Source organism: Trichosurus vulpecula, chromosome 3 (assembly GCF_011100635.1).
Source record: "Trichosurus vulpecula isolate mTriVul1 chromosome 3, mTriVul1.pri, whole genome shotgun sequence".
Taxonomy (NCBI): Eukaryota; Metazoa; Chordata; class Mammalia; order Diprotodontia; family Phalangeridae; genus Trichosurus; species Trichosurus vulpecula.
This window is the reverse complement of record NC_050575.1, coordinates 381,094,807-381,112,483: the sequence shown is the minus strand read 5'-3', so window position 1 is coordinate 381,112,483 and position 17,677 is coordinate 381,094,807. Positions and strand designations below refer to the sequence as shown.

At 42.5% G+C, this 17,677-nt stretch overlaps 1 long non-coding RNA gene and 1 pseudogene across 1 annotated transcript; one reads left to right on the top strand and one right to left on the bottom strand.

Moving 5' to 3' along the window:
• The first annotated feature begins 6,095 nt into the window (after positions 1 to 6,095).
• LOC118841213 lies at positions 6,096 to 6,290 on the top strand (annotated as a pseudogene).
• Positions 6,291 to 7,873: 1,583 nt separating this feature from the next.
• Positions 7,874 to 14,806, bottom strand: LOC118842939. The gene is made up of 3 exons (XR_005009888.1): positions 14,674 to 14,806; positions 10,468 to 10,614; positions 7,874 to 10,371 (listed from the first exon to the last, which is right to left on the bottom strand). It is a non-coding gene; the product is annotated as an uncharacterized LOC118842939 (long non-coding RNA).
• Between the last annotated feature and the right edge of the window lie 2,871 nt (positions 14,807 to 17,677).

The window sequence follows — 17,677 nt, the reverse complement described above, 5'->3', positions numbered from 1 at the left end:
GCCAAAGAGAGAACCTGATTTATCTGTAGTCAAGCCCACTGGATAGAACCCTTCAGGGGAGTGTAGGTGTTGGGGGGCCAATGGGGTATTAACCAATTGTTCCTACTTCTGTTTTATGAGGCTATGAGGAATATTCTCGTATTTTCTACTGGCTCCTAGAATTAAGCTAGGTATGCAGTAAGTATATATTTATTTAATAAATGGTTAAATCATATCAAGGAGAGGTAAGTTTCTGTTAGTTCTACCTTTCCACAGGGACTAATATAGGAGAGATAAGACAGGAGATAAATGGTAGAATTTGTAATTCTACACAGCTCCCTCCCATGGTTCTTACCCCAAAGCAGTCTTTAAAAGCCTCACCCACAGCTTTCTCATCTAAAAGACAACACCCAATAGGTGATCTAGAAACATGGGGTCTAAGAGCTGATCTATTAGTGACAGGTCCCAGGCAGAGGCGTGTGCTGGTAAATGTTTTTAACAACCAGCTCTAGGGGAAGAAAATGTATGCATGACATACTTAATTTTTATTATTAACATTTTTTCCATCACTTTTTTATGTCCAAAAAATCAACAAAACAATAAATCAAGCTCTGATTTGTGGCATTTGCCCATTTCCAAGGTGTAAATGCTCCCACTGAAAATTTGGCAGTAGACTTGATTAGGAGGTATCTCCAGCTCACCCATAGCAGGGCAAGTAAAAAGTGTGATATACTAGAAAGAGTACTAATCCTGGCATCAGACGGCCAGGAATGGAGGCCTGGTTCTTATATTCACTGTATGAAGTCTGGGCAAGTCACTCAGCCCAAGTCTCATCTCATTTATAAAAAGGAAACAATAATCCTTGTACTACCCATCCCGGAGGATCCTTCATTAAAAAAAAAAATTATATTTGCATAGGGTTTGAGGAGGGGCTGTATATTCATTAACTCATTTGATCCTCACAACAACCCTATGAGATATGCAGGGCAAGTACTGTTATGCGTGGAGAGTAAAGAAACTACTGGATTTGGAGTAAAAAGTCCCAAGTTCCAAAATCCTGGTTTTGCCATTTAACGGTTGTGTGACTTCAGTAACCTCTCTGGGCCTCAGTTTCCTTATCAGTGTGAAGGGATGGGGGTTAATTAAGTAAATCAGTCGATTATCCACCACACTGGAAGTAACGGACAAGAAACTATTTCCTGATACCTTTACCAGGTGAGAATACCTCTCATTTCAATCAACCAATCGGAGGTGTGAACAAGAAGAAGGAGGGAGATGAGGGTGCCTCAACCTTTGCCCTGATACCCTAACTTTAACCAAAGGAAGACCTTGTGAACCTCAGAGGACCAGAAGATTTGGACTTTTCATTGCCAACTTAGCAGCATCCCCTGAGACAGCAGCAATTTTTGTATTGGGAGCTGAGGATGAGTTGGACAAGATGAGGAGAGGAGGTTTCAAGCCTCTATAAGGAGCCCAGCAGAAAACCTATGCTATATTTAAGCCAGAGGATTTCCAGATGTTTTGTTTCCCTTTTGCCACATATGCCTTCTCAGCTTGAGCCCATTTTTTCTTGAACTTGGAATGTATTGATGGGAGAAGGTGTCATAGACTTTTGGGGGTTTGTCTTGTACCAGCTGTTATTATATAAAAGCTAAGTCTGGCTGATTAATTTATAGCAGACTGATAATTATGAAATGAAGCAAACTGGTAGGGGCTTCTGAGATGTTACAGTGGAGATTTTCCCCTCTGAGGGATTACTCCTAGAAACCTGAGAGGATGTGTAACCAGCTATGGCCTGGGGACTTGACCAGCCAGTGTAAGTGGGGGTTGAAAAAATAGGTCATTAGCAGGTCCTACAAGTAAAATGGGGGAGCTGGACTGGGCAATCTCTAAAGTTGCTTCTAATTCTAAATGTATGATCCTAGAATCCTGGTCTCCCAATTCATAGCTCAATGCCCTTTTCATTGAATTTTTGTTTGTCCCCGGGATAGATCCTTACTGTTCTCCAAGTTTTTTGTTTGTTTGTTTGTTTGTTTTTCCCCAAACTGGCCTTTTCCAGACTTGTCCAGAGCCTTCAAAATCAGCAAAACCCATCCTTCCCACTGCTCCTCGAATCATCCTGCCTTCAATCCCAGGCTGGGGACATGTTCTATAATGCGGATTGGTTTGTTTTTCCAAGTTTTGAGAACAGAGGACAGACAGGAAGGAGTGACAAAGTTTGGGATGGATGGGGGAGCTGGGAGGAAGGAAATACCGGTGTCGAAGTTCTCCCCAGATACTCCTTGGTGATGTCATTGTGCTCACTGCTCTCTACTGCCATCTGCTGTCTGCCACATCCCATTTCACCTACGGATATCACATCCTTCAAATCCTTCATAAACTCTTAAAAGCTGGAAAGAACCTTAAAACAGACATCAAATGTCAGGGCTTGAATGGATTGTAGAACGTTATAGCTGGAAAGGAACATAGAATGGAAGAACAGAATGTGAAAAGCAGAATGAACTTAGAACAAATGAAAAGTTAGACTGAAGCCAAGGAAGATCCAGTCACACAGCTGAACTAGGACCAGATATTAGTTTGGGATCGGATGCAGTCCAGCTGACTCCTGCCCATATCCTTTTCATCGAGGGGAAGTAACTAGAAAGTCTGGCTGGTGTTAGCTATGAGGTCCTCTGCCATGACAAGCTATAGCCTGGACTGTCCTGTCAGCATCTGTGTCCAGAGCTTTTGTCCTTCCCCCTTCTGTTCCCAAATTGCTTACCTCTGCTTCTTCCAACAACCCCTCTGAGCTGAAGAGCAGAGTCCAGGAACCCCCAGAGTCCTAGGACAAAGCACTGCACAGTCCCAGAAGACTAGTTGCTGCGGCAGGGAGTTGGGACTGAGGGCAAGAATCACCCTAAGCTTAAGGACTCCAAGCTCAGTGACATCCCTGCCCCTCTATAGGTTGCAATTAGATTTCCTGGTTCAAATGTAGTCCTTGTGAATTTTTGTTCCCTTCCCCTCCCCCCTCCAGATCCTTCTTCTGGTCATTTATGTCTTTTCACACCCATGTCCCTAACATTCATCCCCTATGTTTGCAAGGAAGATACAAGAGCTCTGGTAACTCTCATCAATAAGCAATCCATAAGGATTGTACGTATCCTGTGCCTCAGTAATAGCCCTTCCCCCATCAGGTCCAAAGGCTTCAAAAACTAGATTCTTTGTCTAATACTGTATCAGAAAAATACCTCAAGTCTGAGGTACTCTGTGAATCAGAACCCATTCAGAACCATAACAGAGAAGCCCATGCTGATGAGAATACTTTTACCAAGCTAATCAGAAAAGAACACAGGAACTCAAAGCGTCTGATTGTGCTGCTCTCTGATGTCATCTGCTGGACACCATAATCTCTTCTCTTCTATGGGCAGTTCTTCTGGGCTTTGGGGGCCCTGTTTTCCCTCTAGTGGTCTTTGGCAGCTGTACTAAGGATAGACTTCAGCTGTTCAGCTTCGTTATGACGTTGGTGATTCTCCATTACCATCATCTGGGGTGCAGCTGCTGGCAGACTCCTCCCTTGCTGGGAAGTCATAATAGCCCCAGGAACTAAGATAGTGGAGGGGAAAAATAGCTAGGATCGTTGGTATCCTTTGACTTTACAACTTGAAGATAACCATTTGACTTCCTTTTACCGAGAGGCTAAGTAACACCAGTTATTTACTGATCCAGGTGCCCCAAAAGAATTCCCTTCCCCTTCCATTCACCACCTGCACTCTTAGCTGCCCTGTAATTGGCTGACTCTGATTGCCTCATGCTGAATCTATACTGTCATTATAGAATGACACCTCACTCAAGTGGGTGAGGACCACATTAACTGGCTCCTTTTTCTTAGTTTATTTTTTAATTCTGAACTTAAACATCAAAAAAAAAAAAAGAGCTTTCTCATATGTAGACCAGAATACAAAAAGGGGATTGTATGTATGATGAATTTCCATTTCACACAGTTTACTTTTTTTTTTAGCATATGGAAATTCCACATGTAACTTTCTAAACTATCCTGCTTCTCTGCTGCCTTCTGAACTTCTTTCTATTCTCTTCTATATGTTGAAAAAACTCAGTTGTTTTTTGGCATTAATATTGCTATCCTTCCATCCCCAATCTCTCTCAGAACATTAAAGAAAAAAATAAGCATAGTTGAGCACAAAGATTCTACAAAGTGGTCATATCTAAAAATGTGTGCCTCTTTCTATACCAGGAGTCCATCCACTCTCTGTCAGGAGATAGATAACATGCATCATCATAGGTCCTCTGAAGACAGTAATTGCATTCATCAGAGTTCTTAAACTTTCAAAGTGGTTTTTCTTTGTAATGTTGTCCTTGTATAAATTATTCTGGTTCTGCTCACTTCATTTTGCATCAGTTCATATAAGTTTTCTCAGATATCATAGTATATCTTAAGGTTTGAAAGTACCTTACATACATAGGTAAGTATAAGGTGCAGAATTCTCCCACCTAGGGAATTCTGCATCTCCCTCCCAAAAAGTGGGACAAGTCGGAAGAGGCCAAGGAGGTCCAGACTGATTACTTACATTGGGAGCCAGTATGATGGATACCTGCCAAGAGTTCAGAGAATCAGCGGTCTGGGCCAGCAGCCAGCCTAATGGTGGATCCTTGCAAAAGAAACCCCCAAACCCCCATGGTAATTATAGAAAACAGAAAAAAGGAGGAGGAGCTAGAGAGTGTATCACTACTGACTGGTGGATAGTTGGTTTTCTATTAATAATGATCTTGGGCATTAAGTCAACATTATACCCAAACATAAGTTTGTGTATTGATCATGTACCGGTCATATATGGGTCATGATATTCTTGTTATGGCTTTCATAACATAGGTATCTAAGTTTTGACTCAGGGTCTAAATTATAATTCAGCATCTAAGTTAAGATTTTTAACAGGTCACCATGTTCAGGTTTCCACCTTTCACAGAGTTTAAGTTTTTATGGCTTTTCACTTGTCGCTGTTTTTTATGGCTTTTCCCCTATCAGGACCCCACAGTAAGATTTATCACTTTCTCCTCTAAGCAATTAATTCTTCTTCCAATTCTCTCTTCAAAAGTTTTTATTTCATTTATTAATCTATCCCTTCACTTTTTTATCCTTATGGAAAATCTGTGCTTGTTATGGAGCTATTTATTACTTTGGGGGGGGGTGTTATCTCTAGATCCACAATAATTTTTTAAACTGAGCAATATTTTCTTTGGTTTAGTTATCTCTTCAGCTTTACTTCCTGAACTGGGGCTTTGTTCCTGGATCAGACTGCTTCTCCAGATGTACTTCTGGGTGGAGTAATTGGCCCCACTGGATCTTGCCCCACCTTCCCTAGATTCCTGCATTGATTGCAACCTCCCAGAGTTAGGCCCCGCTGGATCTTTAAGGTCTGGAATGCTGATTCTGCAGGATCATCTATAACAACTCAAGACAGAGTGTTTAGGACCTGAGCGCTCTTGGGCTCCAGAACCATCCCATTTTTAGGTTTGACCACTTATTTCCTTGTTGCTCTCTCTGTTCACTGATGTTCCCTGGGGATTTTTTTTTCTTAATTGATATATTTTCTTTTTCCATTCTTTTCTAGCATTTTTAATAGGAACAGTGTTGTATTTTGTCAAAAGTTTTTTCTGCATCTATTGAAATAATCATGACTTTTGTTGTTTTTGTTATTGATATTGTCAATTATGCTTATGGTTTTCCTAATATTGAACCAACCCTGCGTTCCTGATATAAATCCAACCTGGGCATAGTGTATGATCCTTGTGATATATTGCTGTAAGTTTCCTTCCTACCATTTAAAAATTTTTTTTGCACCAATTCATTAGGGAAATTAGTCTGTAGTTTTCTTTCTCTGTTTTGACTCTTATTGGTTTAGGTATCAAGACCATATTTGTGTCTTAGAAGGAATTTGATAAGATCTCTTCTTTCCTTTTTTTTTAAGGCAGTTTATGTAATATTGGAATTGATGGTTAAGATATTTGGTAGAGCTTCCAAGGCAGTCGTTGGAGTGTGCTGGGCTACAGTGGAGGTGGAAGTGTAGTTGTAGCCCAAGTTTTTCTGTGGCATATTTGGATTGAGAAGTGAATTGGCAGCAATGTTTCTGCAGTATTACCTCAATGAGCAAGGGGACCGGGTCTGCACCCTAAAGAAAACAGACCCTGCAGGATGATAGACCTGCTCAGCTCACCCAGCCAGATTTTCCCCAGATGACAAGTACTCAAGACACCGTATGGCTATCAAGAAGAGATTCGAGGTTCTCATGACCCAACAAGCACGATTGGTCCTCTGAATTACCAACTCACCAAGCAATGGCAGCCACCAAGGACTCTGGCCCAAGAATCTTTCCCTACATCCAGGAGACCTCATTCAGGAAGAGCTCAAATCTTTGACTCTCTTAAGCCATTCTCACAGCTTTAAAATTATTCCTTTTGTACACTTGCTTCTTAGAATCTAGTCTCAATTTGCTTCTGTTCTTCCCTGTACTTGGCAATCAAGCTAATAAAAAGGCCTAAAGTTGCCACATCTTTTTAATCAATGTTGTAGGCTATTAAAGCTGAAATGATTTAGGAAAAAAAAAGATATTTGGTAGAATTCACTTGTAAATCCATCTGGTCTTAGGGTTTTTTCTTTGGGAGTTAATTTATGACTTATTCAATTTCTTTTTCTAAGATAGGGTTATATAAGTGTTTTATTTCCTGTTATGTTAATCTAGGAAATTTATGTTTTTGTAAATATTCATCCATTTCATTTAGATTATCAGTTATATTGGCACATAGTTGAGCAAAATAGCTCTTAATAATTGTTTTTATTTCTTTTTCTTTAGTTGAGAATTCATCTTTTCATTTTTTATTGTGGTACTTTGGTTTTCTTCTTTAAAATCAAATTAGCTAATGGCCTATTTATATTACTATTGTGGTTTAAAAAAACAGTTCTGAATTTTTTACATTCAATTTTGCTATTCTCTCCTTTTATTTTGAGGCTTTCTATTTCAGTGTTTAATTGGAGTCTTTTAATTGGTTGATTTTCTTTTCCTTCTTTTTTTAAGTTGCATGTTAATCTGCTTTCTCTCTTATTGATATAAGCATTTAGTTATCAATTGTCCCCTAAGTATTGCTTTGGCTGTATCCCACAACTTTTGGTATATTTTCTCATATTTTTCATTATTTTTAATAAAATCATTGGTTGTTTTTATGATTTCTTCTTTGACCTGCCCATTCTTTAGAAATAAATTATTTGGTTTCCAAATAATTTTTAATCTATGTTCCAAGGACCCTTTACTAAATTTTTGTTGCATTGTGGGCAGAAAAAACTTTAATATTTTTGTTTTTCTGCATTTGTTTGTGAGTGTTTTATGCCCTAATACATGGAAATTTTTTTGTGAAGGCGCCATACACATCTGAGCATAGATAGACTTTTTTCTATTCCCATTCAATATTCTCCAGAGTTCTATCATATCTAACTTTTCTAAAACTCTATTCGTTTCCTTAACTTTTTTCTCTTTATTTTATTAGACTTGGTTGGTTGGTTGTTGTCCTTCGTTCTTGAAGAGGACCAAAATGACATCACTATGCTAGAGCCAAGGTTCAATGTGTCTGACTGTGGCTGATCAGAATGCTCTACCACAGGTCAGGCACAAATAGTCCATGTGAACATTTGGGGTGGATACTCTAAATTTGTGCATTCTGCATTTCCTTTGAACTGTTTCAAATTTGCTTTGCTCATAGAGCATAGCACCTTCTCTGATGTGGGCATGCCATGCTGAGCAGTCCTGTGCCAGTGTCTCCCATGTCACAAATCAATTCCAAAATCTTTTTTTTTTTTTGGCGATAGTCTTTTTTTTAATTAGTTAATTTATTTATTTTTAGTTTTCAACATTCACTTCTATAAGTTTTAAATTTTCTCCCCCTCCCTCCCAAAGAAGACCTGCAATCTGATATAGGCTATATAGGCTCTATATATACATTCCTATTAAATATATTTTCACATTAGTCGTGTTGTATAGAAGAATTACAACAAATGGGAGAAACCATGAGAAAGAAAAAACAAAACAAAACAAAAAAGAACAACAAAAAAGAAAATAGTCTGCTTCTCTCTGGACTCAGACTCCATAGTTCTTTCTCTGGGTGTGGATGGCATTTTCCATCACGAATCCTTTGGCAATTCCAAAGTTCTTAAGAGAGACTTTGAGAGTGTCCTTGTATCATTTCTTCTGACTGCCATGTGAGCGCTTGCCCTGTGTGAATTCTTTATAAAATAGTCTTTTTGACAAGCATACCTTTTGCATTCAAACAGTGTGGCCAGCCCATCAAAGTTGTGCTCCCTGAAGCAGAGTTTGAATGCTTGGTAGTTTAGGTCTGAAAGAGGTAAAATTGAGATCCCCTGCTATTACAGTTTTACTGTCTTTTTTTGTCATGTAACTCCTTTAACTTTTCCTTTAAGAATTTAGATCCTATGTCATTTAGTATATATATGTTCAGTACTAATATTAATTCATAGTCTACAGCAGTGTTTCTTAAACTGTGAGTCCCAACCCCATATAGAGTTGCAAAAAATTTGGCAACAGTAAAAGGTTTCTGAACATGTAATGACTAAAAATTCATTAAAAATCAAACACATAATGAATCTGAGGTGTTTCTGCCAGTAGTCTGACTTCAAATCCAGTGGTCTTTCCATTAAACCAAACTGCCTCCTTCATCGTCTCCAGTTGAACCTAGTGAGAAGGCCTGCTTGATAACAGGCCTTTCTGGTCTCTTTCATGAGCATATCAACCCCAGATCCAACCTATGGTAGAAACAGATATGTGCTTGAGGCAGGGTAAAGGGATCTAGAGGCTGATCCATGGGGAATATGCCAAAGCTGGCACCAAGGGATGTCCCAATTTAGTGAAGGGCCAGACTGAATGCCAGGCAAAGAAGGGGAACAATGTGGCTACTCGGAGGCTGGGTTTTGCCATATTCCCCTAATGTTCTTCTATATTTTGGGCCTTATCCACATGCCTCATAATGCCCAAGAATAACACCTGGAAGAACTCCCGGGGTCCTGTCAACCAAATAAACAATGAGTATTCCCCATTCCAGTGCAAGGCACTGAGGGAGACAGGAAAGTAAAACACAGCCTGCAAGAAGCTTAGAGGCCAGTGTGGGGGATGACAGTGCTTCCAGTTGTTCCTACACACAAAACAGAGAACACAAACGGTATAGAATCAATATCGTTAAGTATCATAGCTCACCAACATAGAGCTGGAAGGGACCATAGGGGCCACCTGGTCCAAACACCTGAGATTATTAGATTCTCTTTACCCTTTAAGCAGAATATGCTCTCCCAGTTCAATGGTATCCCACCCAATATTGAGGAGAATGTCTCATTGTCAGCCCTGTCCTTCATAAAGACAGGGCTTTAGGAAATAAGAAGGGAAAAAACCTTGGATTCCTCCCCCACCTCCCCATATTCATAATTGATTATTAGTAATCATTTCTTTCATATTTCATTTTACACATGAGGAAGCAGGCCCAGAGATGTGCAGCGACATGACTGAGATCACACAGTAAAAAGCATCGGAGATCAAACTTGAACCCTGTCTTTGGATTCCATAGTCTTTCTGCTGTACCATCACTGCCTCGGAAAAGAGGAAGGTCAGTGGGGCTGGAAGTCAGAAAAGGCCTTTTGTTTTTGAGGAAGTGAAATGAGAGTTCAGCCTTGAAAGATGGGTAACAAAGGAGGTTCCACACCCTTCCTTTTCCTGCCAGGGCTGTGGTGACCCACCCCTAAATCTGCTCTTTTCTCTCCTGGTTCTTTGCCACTCTAAGCCCTGGCCCTCTCCACTCTCAGTTCCTGAGCATGACAGTGTTGTGCCTAGAACCCAGAGACTCAAAACGGTTAGTTCTGGAAGGGGTCATCTAGGACAACCTCATTTCACAGATAAGGAAACTGAGGCCCCCAGAGGGGGAAGGGCAGGTATGGAACAAAACAGTGAAAACTTCAGCTTAGGTTTCCCAACTCAAGGTTCAATGCTTTGTCCCCCACCTCGATGATTCCTTGGATCATTCCAAGTGCTTAAGGCCCTTCCCTCAAGGGTCTCAAATAGCTTGATGTAGCCAACCCCCTGACCTGTCGTCTAGGGGGAGCCAGGAGCACAGCCAGAGCCACCTGAATGGCCTCTTCCCCTAGGGAGAGGCAGGTGTCCAACAGGGCCCGGATTCGGGCAGTCAGCGTGGGAGCTGAGCAGATTGCCTCGTAGTTGGCCCGAGACAAAGCCTGGCGGGAACGTAGAGCGTCCAGGGCTGCATTTAGATGACCCTCAGTGACTCTCCTCAAGAGAAACTCCCGATGATTGGTTAGAAGTGCCTGGAGTGATGGGAGATGACCAGGCCCTAAGGGAGAGAGGAGAAGAGGGTATGATTTGGTTCTCCCGTCCACCCCGGACCCCCCGGGGGCTCCTCGGCTCTCCCCTCCCTTGCGATGCTCACCTGTTCCCATGGACTTGGGAGGAATTTCAGTGGGAGGGCTGTGTCCAAGAGGTCCCAGGCCTGGGGATCCATGAGCAGCCCCTCTTCTGCTTCCTTGGAGATTGGTCATCTCAAAGTGAGAAAGCTGAACAGCAGACTAGGGGAAGCCTGAATAGACAAGGGAGAAATAGAGTAAGGAGAGAAGAGAGTTAGGGGGCAGCCAGGTAGAAGGGAGGAGTGAAGGAGCATTTCTTGTTTACTGTGTGCTAAGTGCTGGGGATGCAAATAGCAAGACCTTCCCTTGTCTCCCTCCCATTGTAATGGAGGGAGGCAATACACATGTTTCAGCTGTAAGTCAGATGGAAAAGTCCTCATTCGTGCTCCTTAGAGTGAAGAGCCGAGACAACGTTTCTGATGTTGTATCAAACCATCCAAAGTCTCCCAGGGCTTTGGGGCCAACAACTGTTTTTTTCTAAGTCTTAGAATCTATGGCTTCTCTTGGCAATTTCACAAAGAACTAGCTTTGCTGAGGAGAGGGGCTGCCGGATGTGCAAACTCAGGGGCCAGGATGCCTCCCCATGAGGGTGATGGCTCCAGGTGGGGAAGACTGGGGGGGATGGGATTGAAAATGAACATAGAATATTGAAACCTCCTTTTCCCAATGTATTTGGGGGGAGGGGGAGCAAAGGGTTAAGGTTCCCAGGTGATCCTCATGAAAATATGAAAGGGCATAGGTCTTCTGGCCTGGCACTACCAATAGCCCTCTCATTCTCAACCCTTAACTCCCTGGGAGGAGGCATAAGAGGGGGAGGGGTGGCAGATGTAAGTGGGTGGGGTACAGAAAGGGAAAGTGGGCCATGGGAGTGAGACCTTCAGGGTATTAGCCTTTAACAGCCAAGTGGAAGACTATGAGGCAAGGCATAGGTGCGCCACAACACTGCTGCTTTCTTCTGTCACCTTGGGCCAAATCTCCAGCTGCCCTGCCTTAGTTTGGCTCTGATTTTATCCTCTGAAGGGAAAAACTAATGGGAATATGGTTGGGAATGGAGACAGTGGAGGAGGAATGAATGAAGGGAAGAAAAAGCTAAAGATGAAGTCACTATATGGTGTTTTCAAAGAGAAGTACCTTCCAGTTAAAATAGGAAAAGTATAGATATATATATACATACACACACACACACACACACAGAGACATGCCATTTGCCCCTCACTCATAAAGAGAGGACAGCAGGCATTCCATCTTCAGCTAATGGAGGGGTGGAGAGTGAGGAAGTGATCTCATGATGCAGGTGTATCTTGGTTGCAGAAGAGGGATCATGGTGATCCCTCCCAATTTCCCAGGAGGAGGAAGAAAAGAAATATTTTGGGGGGTGGAATTATGGGGGAAAGGGCATATTCCCAGGCTATGCTCTAGTTCCAGATTTACTCTAAGTGGCTAGGTGTGCTCTGTCCTGGATGGAGGGAGAAGACAGAATAGTCTCCCAATCATCCTCAGCCCCCAAAGATGTCCTATCTTTAAATCCTCTGCCCCCATTCTCAGTGATTTAACAGCCAAGCTCTCTTCTCCACCCCCAAAGTCTCCTTGTTGCAGAGGGAGATGCAATCGCATAGGATGGATGTGTTAGGAAGACTGGAACAACCCATGAGCTTTCTGTGAATCCATATAGAACCATCCTCGAGTGACCCTCCTAACACAGTGACCTCCAGTCTCCTCTGATCAGGATCCTGAGCTTGCTTCAAAGCTCAGTTCTAGAGCCCAATGTAGGTGTTATTTCCTTCCATACCCTGCCTCCATCCCCATGTGCTAATGCTCATGACTGGGTCTATGAATAAGGATTTCCAAAGGCTTACAAAAGCAATAGAAATCATCATCCTTTTAAAAACGATCTTGCTCAATAAAACCTTGGAAATGCTGGGGAGGGGGTGGAAGATAGTGAGAAAGAAGCGCTGAATTGATCTGGGTTCTATCCCAGACTCGGCCAACTTCCTTATTAGGTGACTTCAGACACGTCACTTCTCACTATGCCTTGGTTTCTTCCTGTCAAATGAGGGGACTGGACTTAACCTTTCTTAACCTTTTTTTGTCTCCTGGACCCTTTTGTCAATCTGGTCAGAATCATATATTTAAATGCAAAAATAAAATGAAATACATAGGACTACAAAGGAAAGCAATTACATTGAAATAGACTTATCAAAATATTTTTGAAAAACAAGTTCATGAATCCCAGGTTAAGAAGCCCTACATTAGCAGATGTCTACGGAACTTTCTCGTTCAAAAGCTTGTACCTCCAAATCTGAGATCACAGAATAGTCAGCCCCAGGGGTGTGCTAGAGCCAACTCATAATGGCTTGGGAGAGCCGATTGTTCAATTTTCAGTGTGCGCATATACACCTCAGAAATAAGCAAATGCTACAAATTAGGGCTTCATTTTTTTGTTTTGTTGCCTGTCTAGACTTAAGAGAGTGATGGAGAAACTATTAGTGGCGCAGATTTAATTTAAAAATGTGTCATGCGTACATTTTTCCCCCAGGGAGCCAGGTGTTAAACATTTGCCAGCATACCCCTGCCCTAGTCACAAGTTGCTTTTACTCCATAAAGCTCAGAGATAGACAAAAAAATAAAAAACAACCTATGAAGTCCTATCTATAAGGTCATAGATTCACAGAACATTCATATTGACAGACACTTTTCAGGCACAGCATGTCAGAGCTGGGGGGGATGATTTAATCCAATACCTTCATTTTGCAGATTAGATAGGGTCTCAGAGAGGCAAAGAGACTCGCCCGGGGTCACACAGCTAGTTAGTAACAGAGCTAGAATTCAAACTCACATTCCTAGGTTCCCAAGTCCAAATTCTCTTTCCACTACACCACACTGCTATTTCAAGACTCAGCATTATGAGAAAGGCTTTGGAGACCATCTATTCCAATCCCTAAATTTTAATGAGGAAGGATCTGAGGCCCAGAGAGTGGCAGCTGGTAAAGCAGTAGATAGAGAGCTGAGCCTGGAGTCAGGAAGACCTGAGTGCAAACCCTGCCTCAGATATGTACTAGCTGTGTGGTCTTGGGCAAGTCACTTAACCTCTGTTTGCCTCAGTTTCCTCAACTATAAAATGGGGATAATAGGAGCACCTACCTCCCAGGGTTGTTATAAGAATCAAATGAGATAATGTTTGCAAAAGTGCTTAGCACAGTGACTGGCATACAGTAGGCACTATATAAATGCTTATTCTCTCTCCCTTAGAGAGGTATTAAATGACAGAACCAGGACTTAGGACTCCAAGTCAGTGCTATCTCCACTACATCTGAACTCAATACAGTATTCTCTTCCTTGAAAGGAGGTAGACCCAGAAAATTGGCAAAGATGACAAAAGACAGAAATGGTCAATGCTGGAGGAGATGTGGAAAGACAAGCACAAGAATCCTCCATTGGGGGAGTTATGAATTGATCCAACCATCCTGGAAGGCAATTGAGAATTATGCTAAAGAAATGGACTAAAATGTCCAAAACTTGACAGACTATGCCCCAAGGAAGTCTAGGATAGAAAGAGAAGTACATCCCCAAAATATTTATAGCAGAACCTTTTTGTAGCAGCAAAGAACTGGAAACAAAGAGAACGCCCATCCATTGGGGAATGGCTGGCCGATTTATGGTAACATAAATGTATAATGGAACATTGCTGTGCCCTAAGTGCTAATGAACATGAAGAACGGAGAGAAGGATGGGAAGATTCATCTGAACTGATGCCAAGTAAAGTAGCAAAACTAGGAAAACAGCAAATACAATGATTACAATATAAAATGGCAAGAACAAAAAATAAATCAGAATTGTGTGATTGTAATGATAAAGCTTGGCCCCAAAGAAGAGAGAAAATGTACCTCCTCCCCTCTTCTGAAGAGGTGGGGGACTCTGGGGATACAACATTGCATATGTCATTAAGCTCAGCTGATTGGCTGGTTAGTTTTACATCTTCCCTTCTTTTTTATACATTGTTACAAGAGATAGGCTTGGGATGGAGGGGAAAAGATATTAAAAGCAAGATATTAATAATTTGTTTTAAAAGATGGGGATTCGCGTTAGTAATAGGAGGAAAGGCGGGGAGGGGAGGATGCATCACAAGTGTTTTCTTCAAAGAAGGAAGACAGAGTTCTGAGGATGGGGACCAAAGAATAAAATATCAATCCCGACCTCACCTCACTCCCAACCAGGGAAGGAAACGGACTCACCTTCCTGTGAGAGTAGAGACGGGGGATCAGATCGGCACCCAGAAAGAGCTGGAGAAGGACTGGGGAGTGAGAGTGGGAGCTCAAATCCGTCCCCAGATCCCATGACTGGGGATTATGACTCATTTCCCTTGAAGGGGCCCGTTGGGGTGGAGCCACAACACAGTGAGAGAAAGTACGATCCCCACAGACTGTTATTGGAAGGGTCTGCTATTCAAACCACCTAAACCCCTGGAGGCTCCCACATGTCACACGGGGAGTTTGACGAATAAAGGAGCTCTCCCATAGACGTCTTCTGCCCACTCCAAAGCAACGAAGCAGAGGCTTTATTCTATTTGGGGATATGTTGTATGGAGCCTGTGAGGCAGCTAGAGGGAGGAGGAGGCAGCCCTCGCTTCCCACTTCAGCTCTGCTCCATCAATCAGACAGACTCTGCCCAAGGGTGGCATCCCTGGTATGCTCATGGTTGGTTTCCCATGCCTCTCTGTGTTTGCCCCTAGTAAAACCAACCATGGAGAGAGGACCATAAAACACCTGCCCCGTTTCCCCCGGTCTTGAAGGAAATGACTCAGCTTCCCACTGAAATTTCCTTGGGGTCGGGGTGGGGGGGCTCCGCACCTTCCCCAGCTGGAACATATCTCCCAAATATCGCTGCCCTCCCCCTCCCCACTCCATCTTGCCTGAGAACTCAGTTTCCATTTTCTCCTTGATTCCCAGTAGGACTTCCAGTCTTTGAAAGGCAGAAATAGGATCAATAAACCAAGTTATGTGAATGAGGATGGAGGGGTAGGGTAGAGAATAAAGTTGGACTGGGCGGGTCCTTTTCTCCTCCTCCACCCACCCAGCTGGTCCCTTCAAGCCAAAAGCCTGAAGCCCAGAGGGAGGTAAACAGAGATTGGGAAATTCCCCAGACAGTCCACTGGGCAGCCTGGCTGGGGGAGTGTCAGATTACTCCAAAGGGATCTTTATTGGCCCAGTTTCAGCCAGGAGCTGGGGCGGGGGGTGGGGGTGGGGGTGGGGGGGGGCGGTCCTTAGGCCGGGGGGAGGGGGAAGGACACCAGGGTTAGAATCAGATAAGTTGTACTGACAGTCAGTTTCTGATCCCACAAGACACCAGACTGAGCCCACCTACTCAGGGGAAGTAAGCCTCTTGTGACTATGTCTTTGTTTCTCTGAAAATAACTCAGGGGAATTTCCCAAAGAGGATGCAGGAAACAGATGGGGTAGGAGGGTTGACCTAATGACCTTGGACATACTGGCTCCACCCAGTTGGGACAATGACACCAGAAATACTCCTCACTAGCACTCCTCACTCCTTCTCTCACATGAGTTCCAGTCATCTGAGGATAAAGGTGGAAGAGCAGAGCAGTAGGGGATCACATGCCCAGAAGCTGATTAAATGAGATCCCAAAACAAGTTTTTCTATATCTCCGATGCACTATCTGTATATTCCCCAACACAGCTGCAGAATTTGGTTAAGGAAGTGCTTGGTGATCCAAGAGTGATACAGACAGTATCCTCATTCTTCCCCAGGGGATGGATATATCAACAGATAATGACAGATCAAGGTCTCCAGGTATAATGGTAAGAGTGTCTAGTATAGGAGTTCTTAACCTGGAGTGCATAAACATGTAGGTTTTAATAATAATAATGGTATTTCAAAATAATTGCTTTCCTTTTTACACACTGAACATTGTCGGCATGATCTAGTGGAAATGGCCCTGGACTTGGATACAGGTAGGCCTAGGTTCAAATGTTGCCTCAGACCATCTGCATTGCAATATAACTGGTTTCCTGTTTAATCCTATCTATTTTGTGCATCTAGGAAAACATTATTCTGAAAAGGGGTTCATGGGCTTCAGCAGACTGCCAGAAGGTCTGAGATAAGCTTCAGCACACTGCCCGGTCTAAGATAAAAATTATCCGAGTATCCTTTGATTAGATCTTGCTAGCAATCACTGAACCAAAGATGCAGAGATAGTTATCAGAAGCGTTTTATTATCCTCGGAGAGCAGGCTCATCAGTATACAAAATCAGAGAGCTCAGAGCATCTGCTTCAGAAACCTTATATAGAATGTGAATACAGAAGAAGCATAGAAAAATAGAATTTCACAGAAGGAAGGAAAGAGAGATAAGGATATTCACGTCTGGGGAAAGTGGGGGCAAGATAAGGACACCTGCTAGCTAGTCAAAAGAGGAGCTGTGGCTTCTTTCCCAGACCTCACTCTCCAGGTGTTGTGACCCTCTAGCTTCCAGGAAGGGCAGCTAGGTGGCACCATAGTGCACAGAATGCTGGACCTGGAGTCAGGAAGACTCATCTTCCTTAGTTCAGTTGTTTGACCCTAGACAAGTCACTGTTTGACTCAGTTTCCTCATTGGTAAAATGAGCAGGAAAAGGAAATGGCAAATCACTCTGGTATCTTTGCCAAAAATAATCTCAAATGGGGTCACAAGGAGTCAGACAAGGTTGAAAGAACAACAAAGTTTTCCGGAATAATATCTAGAAGTTCAGAAGCCAGACTTAGGCAGTATCCTCTTCTTATCATAGAACTGAAAAGAAATTTGAGCCAGAGTTTCTTTCCCATCAAAATCTTTCTTTTTATCACAGTGGCAGCAAGAAGCCTGAACCAGAAACTGTCTTGTCATAGGTCCATGGCACAGAAAAGGTTAAGAAGAAAACAAATATTTATTACTATAAACCAGGTATTTTACAGATATCTCAATTGGTTCTTCCAACAACCCTGGGAGATAGGTGCTGTGATTATCCTTAATTTACAGTTGAAGAAACTGAGGTAAACAGGCCTAGAGTCACACAGATAACAAATATCTAAAGTTGGATTTGAACTTAGGTGATCCTGATTCTAGGCCAGACATTCTATCTACCGCACCACTGACCTGCCTCTGATCTACAGGTTAAATAGATTCTTTTTGGCTCCTAAGGGAAAGGAACTACTTGGCACATTTATCACAAGTGGAATTATTTAACTGGAGAAAGAATATATAGGTA